Source organism: Bison bison, unplaced genomic scaffold (assembly GCF_000754665.1).
Source record: "Bison bison bison isolate TAMUID 2011002044 unplaced genomic scaffold, Bison_UMD1.0 scf7180017864452, whole genome shotgun sequence".
Classification (NCBI taxonomy): Eukaryota; Metazoa; Chordata; class Mammalia; order Artiodactyla; family Bovidae; genus Bison; species Bison bison.
The window spans coordinates 11,086,685-11,096,119 of record NW_011495014.1 but is presented as its reverse complement, the minus strand read 5'-3'; the positions used below and the strand labels follow the sequence as shown (position 1 = coordinate 11,096,119).

At 42.9% G+C, this 9,435-nt stretch overlaps 1 protein-coding gene across 1 annotated transcript in view; it reads right to left on the bottom strand.

Moving 5' to 3' along the window:
- Positions 1–9,435, bottom strand: part of CCDC148 (coiled-coil domain containing 148) — a 212,964-nt gene that overhangs the window by 7,532 nt on the left and 195,997 nt on the right. The gene's annotated exons all lie outside the window — the stretch shown is intronic.

Sequence of the window (9,435 nt, the reverse complement as noted above, 5' to 3'; positions counted from 1 at the left end):
TAAAGAATCTGCCTGCCAATGCAGGAGATGCAGGTTCAATTCCTAGGTCGGGAAGATCCCCTGGAGAAGGAAATGGCAACCCACTTCAGTATTCTTGCCTGGGCAATCCCATGGGCAGAGGAGCCTGCCAGTCTGCAGTCCAAGTCTGACACCGCTTAGAGACTAAATAGCAATAGCTTCAGTCACAAATGTGCTTTTCCCCAGGCATGCACACCTGTATTTTCCATGGATGTCCTTGCACTAGACCATTTTTATTCTGGATCCTGACATTTACTGAGGTGTTCACGACACATCAAGTCTTGTGCTAAGGGCTCTTTCAAACTTCACATGTTGGGGTACCATTATTTATCCCATTTTAAAGATAAAGAAATGGAGGCATAGAAAGGTGATGAAACTTGTCCCAAGCCTCAATGGCAGAACCTGAGGTCAAACCCAGGTGAACTGGCCCCAGAGCCCATGAACAGTTAACTACCATGTTCTTCTCTCTTCTCCCCTTGACAGCTCTACTCACCTCACTGACTGATGAATACCTAGTTTGTGCCAAACCCTGTGCTGGAAATTGAGAGCACTCTGAGAAAAAGACTGCTCTTAAAGAGCCTGTGGTTTAACAGAGACAAAAGACAAGCCCAAGAACTAAACAAGGTATACAGTATCTTCAGAGAGGTATAAATAAGGTCCACTGAGGATTCAGAGGAAAGTGAGATGCCTACTTGCTGAATTGTGAGAAAGACTGGGCGACTTCAGCAAGCACTTTATGGAGGAGGCAGCATCATCTGAGCTGGGTCTGGAGGACTAGGGTTTGGAGAGGCCAGGAGGCATGGCTGAGGTGGGGCAGAGCGAGAGCTGGGACGAGGGCGAGTCCAGGGAGGCTCAGGCTCTGCAAGTGCCCGGTTGGTCTCCCAGAGTGGCTGACTTCTTCAGTTTTGTCCTCTGGGCACCTTGCTTGCCCCACCTCGTCACAGCACTGGGCAGGGAAGGGTTCAAGGTGGCTAAACAGAGTGAGTGGGTGAGCAGTGACAGAGAAGCCCAGAAAAGCACTGAGATAGTCACATGGTTCCCTCAATGATCTGCTCTTGGGGAGGAAAACTTTAAAACCAGGTTGCTCCTGAGGCTGGCATTGAAGAAGCAGCACTGGGAAAGGAGAGGAGGGAAGCAGGCAGTAGATACTTTAGGAGTACAAAACCCAGAATGGAATTTGGAAAGAAGGTCCTAAGCTCTGTTGATGGCTGTGGCTGTTCTGCCCCATCATCTCCCATTTCAAGAGTCACTACAACCGGATATATGGATTAAAGAATTCACAGACCACATTGCTCTCTTTCTCTGATGCCTCTCTGTCATAGAAAGCTCTGTTTCTCATTCCCTCCATTTTCACTAAGACGTGACACAACTTTCCTAATGAGGTTCTACTCAATTTAAGCACTGAGTACAAGCTAAGGGAACTACTGTGAAAGTTCAATTAAAAGACACCCAGGAATTTGACAATTACCATATGTTAATTCTCAGAACTTCTGAAAAGTTTCTCTTCCTTTGGGATGTATAGGTTGCTTTGTCTGCTACAAACTTTTGGCTGCTTTGCGGAAAAGTAATAGCTGTTCTGGTTAGAGGAGCTTGACCAGTGAGGAAGAGATTAAAAAGGGGAGTGAAGCATTTGAAGCTATTTGGTAAAGAAAGCTGGCTTATGCTTTACTTTAAGTTCATTCATTCATTCAACAAAAATTTGAGCGCCTCTCTGCGTCAATTACTGTTGTTAGCACTGGACAAAGGATTTCAGTACAGAAGACATACTCCTGTCCTCACAGAAGTGACCATCTAATGTAGATACAAAGATCCAGGCAATTATGGCACAGGGTAGCTCTTGCCCTGGTGAGACAATGGGGCAGAGATCATGGGAGAATCATCTTTGCCAGACTTGGGGCATTCAGAGGAGCAGCCATCAGGAAGTGCTCTGAATTTCAGATCTAAAAAAGAAGCAGGAATTTGTCAGAGGGGGAGAGAACAGGAAGAATGTTCTAAGTAGAAAAAAAAAAAAAATCATATGAAGGCCCAGAAGGTGAGAGAGCACGGTATGCTTGAAGAACTCAAAAATATTTGGAATGACCAAAAATGAAAATTGTAAGGTGAGGAGTACCAAGAGTTGAGGCTAGGAAGGCAAGGGAGGACAGGTGGTGAGGACTTTGCAAGCATGAGGGCTTTGATCAAGGCAACACAATCAGGTAACTCTCTCCTGTAATGTGGAGGATAGATTGCTAGGAAGCAAGACCAGAGAGACTTATTTTGATGCAAAAAAGCTTTCCTGAATTAGGGCAGGGGAGGGGTGCTTGTAGGAGTTAGGGAGACGATATAGTCTTAAAATTTTATGTAGAAAATAGAATAAATAAGTATTGTTAGTGCTTTTTAAGGGAAAGAGAGAGGAAGCTAAAGTTTCCATGCTGTATGGTGAACAATGGCATTCCTCTCTAAAACTGGGGACTTAGAGAAACCAGGGAGAGAAGGAATTAGGTTGAGTTTAGACATAGACCTGCTGTCATAAGATCTGGGCTGGAGAAATGGATGGGGATCTTTATCAATGGCGTGGGACTGAGACTGAGAAACGGATAGCATCTATCCAGGAAGATACTATAGTGTAAGAGGAGGTGGCAGGCCTAGAACTGATTCCAAAGGAAACAACTTTTTCTTTTTCATTTTTTCTATGTATATTTTCAGTATTTATAATTTTATATCATTCACTCATTCATTGACTGGGTGCCCAGACTGTGCCAAGTGCTATTCTAGGGTGGATCATCCACACTGATTAAAAGAAAAAAAACAAAAACAACAAAACCCTGTTCTCACACTTTCAATTATAGGCATATATTTTCATGTATTTAGAAGTTTAATTTCTTTTCAAAAAGGGGGTAAATTACCAATTTAATTTCCCCACTCTACTCAACCCAAGGAAGGGGGCAACTTTTAAGAAGGGGACAGAAAAGGAAGAAACTAGGAGAATGAGGAGAAATTGTGGCAAAGAAGAGAATGACAATGGAAATAGCAATGTCTCATGCTAAAAATCAGCTCTAATCTAAGATAATCATTGGATTAAATAACAGGGAGCCACTGGCAATCTTGGCAGTAGAGAGGTAGCTGAAGAATTAGCAGTAGATAAGGAAGTAAGAGGTAAGAGAGACAACACTTTCAGTAAGGCTGATGCCAGTGGAGAGGAAAGAAGCAAGCTGGGGCTGGAGGAAGCTGATCACAGTGGCGTTGGTTCCAAAGTGATGACCAAGATGACACTGACTGTTGTGAAGACTGGCCATGGGAAATTTTAAGAAGACATACTCAAATTCTTCATTCTTAGAGATGCCAATGTTTAAACTCAAATAATAATTCACTGTAAAAGGGGAAACTCCTGATACACCCTCCTTTTCCCAGTCTGGATGGAAAAATGTCTTTGCCTAAAGAGAAGTGATGCAGAAAAATTCCTGGGAGAAAGCCAAATACTCACATATTCATGGGGAAAGAAAATAGCAACAGTAAAGTCAATCATTTGGAAAACTTTCCACATAAATACCTTTAGCCATTTGAAATAGCAGATTTTCTCCAAATTAAACTGTTGCTGTGAAAGTCAATGTCAGGAAGTGGCAAAACTCAATAGTCTTTAAGCTGTGCACTGAATTCCCAAACAAGAATCCTAGGTTCATCTCTCAGTCTGTTTCATACTCCCTGAGTTGACAAAGGTTGAGAGCGCAGCAAAGGAGGCCTTTTCCATTCCTCTTGGGGGAGGAGAAGCATCATATTGTTCAAAAGCAACAGCTGTTGCAGAACCAGGCAGAGCATTAACAATAATCTGAAAAGGATTTTGTTTAAGCTTCCAGACCTGAGTGTAGTTGAAGGGACAAGAAGCTTTCATGTAGAAACGGAGAATTTATATATCATTTTGGAGATATTTATATTTGTGTATCGCATTCAAAGAGAGGAGTTGCCATTGTTGTTTAGTCACTAAGTCATGTCTGACTCTTTTGAGACCCTGTGGACTGTACCCTGCCAGGCTCCTCTGTCCATGGGATTTCCCAGGCAAGAATACTGGAGTAGGTTGCCATTTACTTCTCCAGGGGATCTTCCTCACCCAGGGATTGAACCTGCGTCTGCTGCATTGCAGACTGATTCTTTACCACTGAGCCATCATGGAAGCTCCAGAGATGAGCATACAAATGCACATAGTTGGGAAACATCATGAACTTCAGTGACACCCTCCTTTGCTTCAGTGAAACTAGCAGTTAGAACTAGGCAAATTATTAACTTCAAAATTTGACCTCCCTCCTATCTGAAGGGAGACACAGATAACTTCAGTCTTAAAAGAAGCTACAGGAACTAAGAGGAGAAAAAAGACTTCAGAATAATTTTTTTGCTGACAGTGGCAGGGTCTACAGTTTGTTTTTTTTAACTTAAGCAGTAAATAAAACAGCATTAACAATACACCTTAATTAGGTTACACTAACCAGTACAGGAAAATCCCATGGATGGAGGAGCCTGGTGGGCTGCAGTCCATGGGGTCGCTGAGGGTCGGACACGACTGAGCGACTTCACTTTCACTTTTCACTTTCATGCTTGGAGAAGGAAATGGCAACCCACTCCAGTGTTCTTGCCTTGAGAATCCCAGGGATGGGGGAGCCTGGTGGGCTGCCATCTATGGGTCGCACAGAGTTGGACACGACTGGAGTGACTTAGCAGCAGCAGCAGCAACCAGTACAGAACTCCCACCAAAAATGTTTCAGGGAAGTAATTTGCCCTACTGAATTAGAGCCAGTTTCCAAACAAATCTGCTACTTCATTTTTAGGTAATGTGGCTTACTCAACACTGAACAAGAAATCTTTAACAGGCACATGCTGGAGGTGCTATTGCCAGAGGAGTTTGAACAGCAGTGCAGCAGAGTGAACCTGTTTCTCCCTGCTGGGAAATCCAGTTTTGGCTTAAACCCCACTCAGAAAGTTGTTCTTCCCACCAAGCAAAGAGACACCCCCATGAGCTGTACAGGACTCCAACAGGGAAGAGTGTGCAGATCAAAACATAAGCAGGCCAAGTGGCAGCACCTGCATAAAGGAGGTGGTGGAGAAGCCTCGCACAGAAAAGAAGGAAGAAAACATGACAGGTGTTCACACTGGCCAGCGTCACCCCTCAGTGGTCAGGGCCACGAGATTCTATACTCAGTGAGGGTTCTGGCTAAGGGCAGAAACAGAGATCAGTTCCTGCAAATGTAATGTGAATCCTGATACAAGGCAGTGACATCCTGGTACAGATCAGCATGGGACAAGAACAAAGAGGATTCACAGAGAACCCACAGAACCAGAAGGAGATGAACCCAGGCCAGCCCCAGACAGAGACTATTCTTCTAGCTCAGAGTGCTTACTGGCTCCTTTGTGGGGTGTAAAGGCAAGTTCCTATTGGAACTTATCTTTAATTGATTAATCCAATTAGTCAACATAGAGTTATTGGCAAACCTACTGTGTGCCAGGCACTGCCCCACAGGCTCAGGATACAATAACAAAAAATAAAATCCAGACAAATAAGATCCCTGCTCTTAAATCTTACATTACTTATGGTTTGTTGTATATGAGCATGCCTAAATTAATGTCCTAGTAACATACATAAAATTGTTTTAATAAATTATTTTAAATTTATCACAAAGTCCTAAATTAGAGATCTTTTTCTTTTATTGCTATAGCTCGATTGTTCTCAACTATGACTACATTAGAATCACTGGAACTTATAAAAACTTCTGATGCCAGGGCCTCACACCACACTAATTACATCAGAATCTGGTTTCAGGGCTCAAGATTGGTATTTTGCTAAAAGTTTCTCAGTGATTCCGATATGCAGCCTGGTCTGAGCACAGCACTGCCTGGCCCAGTGGATCCCTAATTCACAGTAGTGTCAGGATCACCTGGAGGGCTTGTTTTTATTTTTTTATATTTGTCTGGGCTGGGTCTTCGTTGCTGCATGGGCTCTAGTCGCAGAGAGCTGTGGTGCACAGGCTTCTCATCAGGGTGGCTTCTTTCATTGCAGAGCACAGGGTTCTAGGGCATGGGCTTCAGTAGCTACAGCTCCCAGGCTCAAGAACACAGGCTCAGTAGTTGTGGTACATAGGCTTAGTTGCTCCGTGGCATGCGGGATCTTCCCAGATCAGGGATGGAACCCTCGTGTCCTGTATTGGCAGGTGAATTCTTTACCACTGAGCCACCAAGGAGGCCTTGGAGGGCTTGTTGAAGGTCAGATTCAGGAGTAGTGAGGTGGGGTCTGAAAATCTGTATTTGTGAGAAATTTCCAGGTGATGCTGGTCTGGAGACCACACTTTGAGAACCACAGCACAGATAAATATTTAGATTAAAGGAAATCTAATTGCCTATTATTAGCAAGACAAAACTAGGTGCAAATCACTACCTAGATCAGCTTATTTCTGGTTGCATGTGCTAAACATCACAGTTATATGCCTCAGGATTGATCCAAACTAGAAGTTTCTGCTTTTGTGCTACTGACATTCATGAGCAGAAACTTTAATTTGTGTCATATTTTAGATTCCACGTATAAGTGATGTCATTCATAGTCCATTGTGTGTATGTATATATATATAGGGTGTGTATATATATATATCTCCACATCTTCTTTACCTATAAAATAAAATGTCTGTTTACTCACAGACATAGAGTGGTTCCCAAGGTAAGGGGGAAGAGGGAGAGGGTTGGCTTGGGAGTTCGGGGTTACTAGATGCAAACTGTTATATAGAGAATGAATAAACAACTAGGCCCTACTGTATAGCAAAGGGAACTATATTTAGTATCCTGGGATAAACCATAATGGAAAAGAATATGAGAAAGAACATGTATATGCATAACTGAATCACTTTGCTGTATATCAGAAACTAACACAATGTTGTTAATTAACTATACTTCAGTTAGAAAAACAAGAAGCAGAATCTTTCAATCCCAACCTATCCCATGGCCTTAACACATTTGGATGACAGGTTTCCTAGTGACAGTGGTCAGGCTTGAGAGAGCAACAGTGGCTATCACTGAACCTTTCTTTGCAGTTGCAACAATGGCTACATCTGAACCTCTTTCTTTCCCTCAATGGACAAAACACTGGGATATCCGACAACAACTGGAAACCTCAGACTCCTGGTGATATTTAAAGGGTCTATTCAATAAAATCAAAGAAGGAAGAAACAACTTGAAAGCATTTGAGCAATGAGCCACTTCCCTTGGGACTAGTTCCTGAAACTCCGGGGTTGGGGGGAGGGGAGGGGGTAAATATTTTTCATACTGGAAGTGAAAACCCATAAATGAGAGTGATATACATCTTCCTGTTGGCTGTAATCAGTTCCAACCTAGCCATCTGAGTTCACTTGAGTTGGAAATGCAGAGATACAAACAGCTGTGAAACAAGGACTTAAACCTGGGACTCCAGAGTTAAATATAGGATAAGCTGTGAGGAGAGGGTTAGTGAAAGAATGTTATAAATATAATTTTGGCCTTTGCTCCAAGTAAGTTCACAAAGGCATTTCTGCCACATTTACCTCCTCTTTTTGAACTATTTCTAAGTCTTTCCATCTAGTTTTCAGTAATCCTTTTATATCCTCACATAGTCTCAAAATTTTCCTAGAATACTCCTTTCCCAATAGCATTTCAAGTAGGGTATAGGAAATAAAAGATGCATTGTCTATGGAGAATTAAAAGCAATAAATAAAAGCTAGTCTTTTTTTTTTTTGTATTTTTAAACACTACGCATCAGCAAGTCTCAACACAGTTAGTGATAAAAACTCCCTCTACTGGGGCATGCATTCCTATCTCACTTACTCAGTTGCCCCTTCCATTGCTTCCCAGGTGATACTACTTCCATTGCTACCCATTTACAATGGAGAGAGAAGAAAGATGATAGCATTTTCCTGGCTCTCTGACAATTCCAGAAAAGTTTTACCCATTGACTTGGGTTAGATCATCCTGTTTATAATACAGTTCTTGGGATCAACTACTGGCTTCCCAGCTCACTGCCCACATTTACTGAGGGTTATTCAAAACTCCACTTTTACAGTTCCTTGATCCTGAACAGCATTTGCTTTTCCCCTCCTTTAACAGCCCACTCCGTATACCAAAATTGGAGCTTGGCGTCACCTAAAACCTTTGAAACTGTGGATAATTATCAAATCCACTTTACCTGCCTTCACTACTCAAGATCATTTCATGACGTGCATGTTCTCCCCAAGCTGCATGGAGCCTAAACAATAAGATGTTTGCCCGAGGTGCTCTCCAGGAACTGGGAGTCAGTTCTGTCTTATTTGAACTGAAGGACCACCAACCCTCCAAATGAGCATGCTCGAGTGTCCACTAGGTGACTTTTGACATCAGAGAGCTGAAATCTTCACCCTCAGATGGTGCTAAGCATCTCCATTTTTGGATGTACAGAGGCCTGTAACTTAGTTACACCTGAGGAGAATGATGATTACCTTTTCCCAACCAGCTTTCTCCATGCTCCCTATACTTCAGATCACCCTGCCCATTGCTTCATGGCAATGGGGAAACAATGGAAACAAAGACAGACTTTATTTTCTTGGGCTCCAAAATCACTGTGGATGATGATTGTAGCCATGAAATTAAAAGACACTCACTCCTTGAAAGAAAGGCTATGACAAACCTAGACAGCGTATTAAAAAGCAGAGACATCACTTTGCCAACAAAGGTCCAACTAGTCAAAGCTGTGGTTTTTCCAGTAGTCATGTACAGATGTAAGAGTTGGACCATAAAGAAGGCAGAGCCCTGAAGAATTGATGCTTTTGAACTGTGGTGTTGGAGAAGACTTTTGAGAGTCCCTTGGACTGCAAGGAGATCCAACCAGTCAATCCTAAAGGAAATCAACCCAGAATATTCGTTGGAAGGACTGATGCTGAAGCTGAAGCTCCAATACTTTGGCCATTTGATGCAAAGAGTTGACTCACTGAAAAGACCCTGATGCTGGGAAGGATTGAGGGCAGGAGGAAAAAGGAGTGACAGAAGGTGAGATGGTTGGATGGCATCATCAACTCAATGGATATGAGTTTGAGCAAACTGAGATAGTGAAGGACAGGGAGGCCTGGCATGCTGCAGTCCATGGGGCTGCAAAGAATCAGACATGACTGAGTCACTGTACAACAACAATGTATTTCAGTTCAGTTCAGTTGCTCAGCCGTGTCCAACTCTTTGTGACCCCATGGACTGCAGCATGCCAGGCTTCCCTGTCCATCACCAACTCCCAGAGTTTACCCAAACTGATGTCCATGGAGTTGGTGATGCCATCCAACCATCTCATCCTCTGTTGTCCCCTTCTCCTCCCACCTTCAATCTTTCCCAGCATCAGGGTCTTTTCAAATGAGTTAGCTCTTTGCATCAGGTGGCCAAATATTGGAGTTTCAGCTTCAACATCAGTCCTAC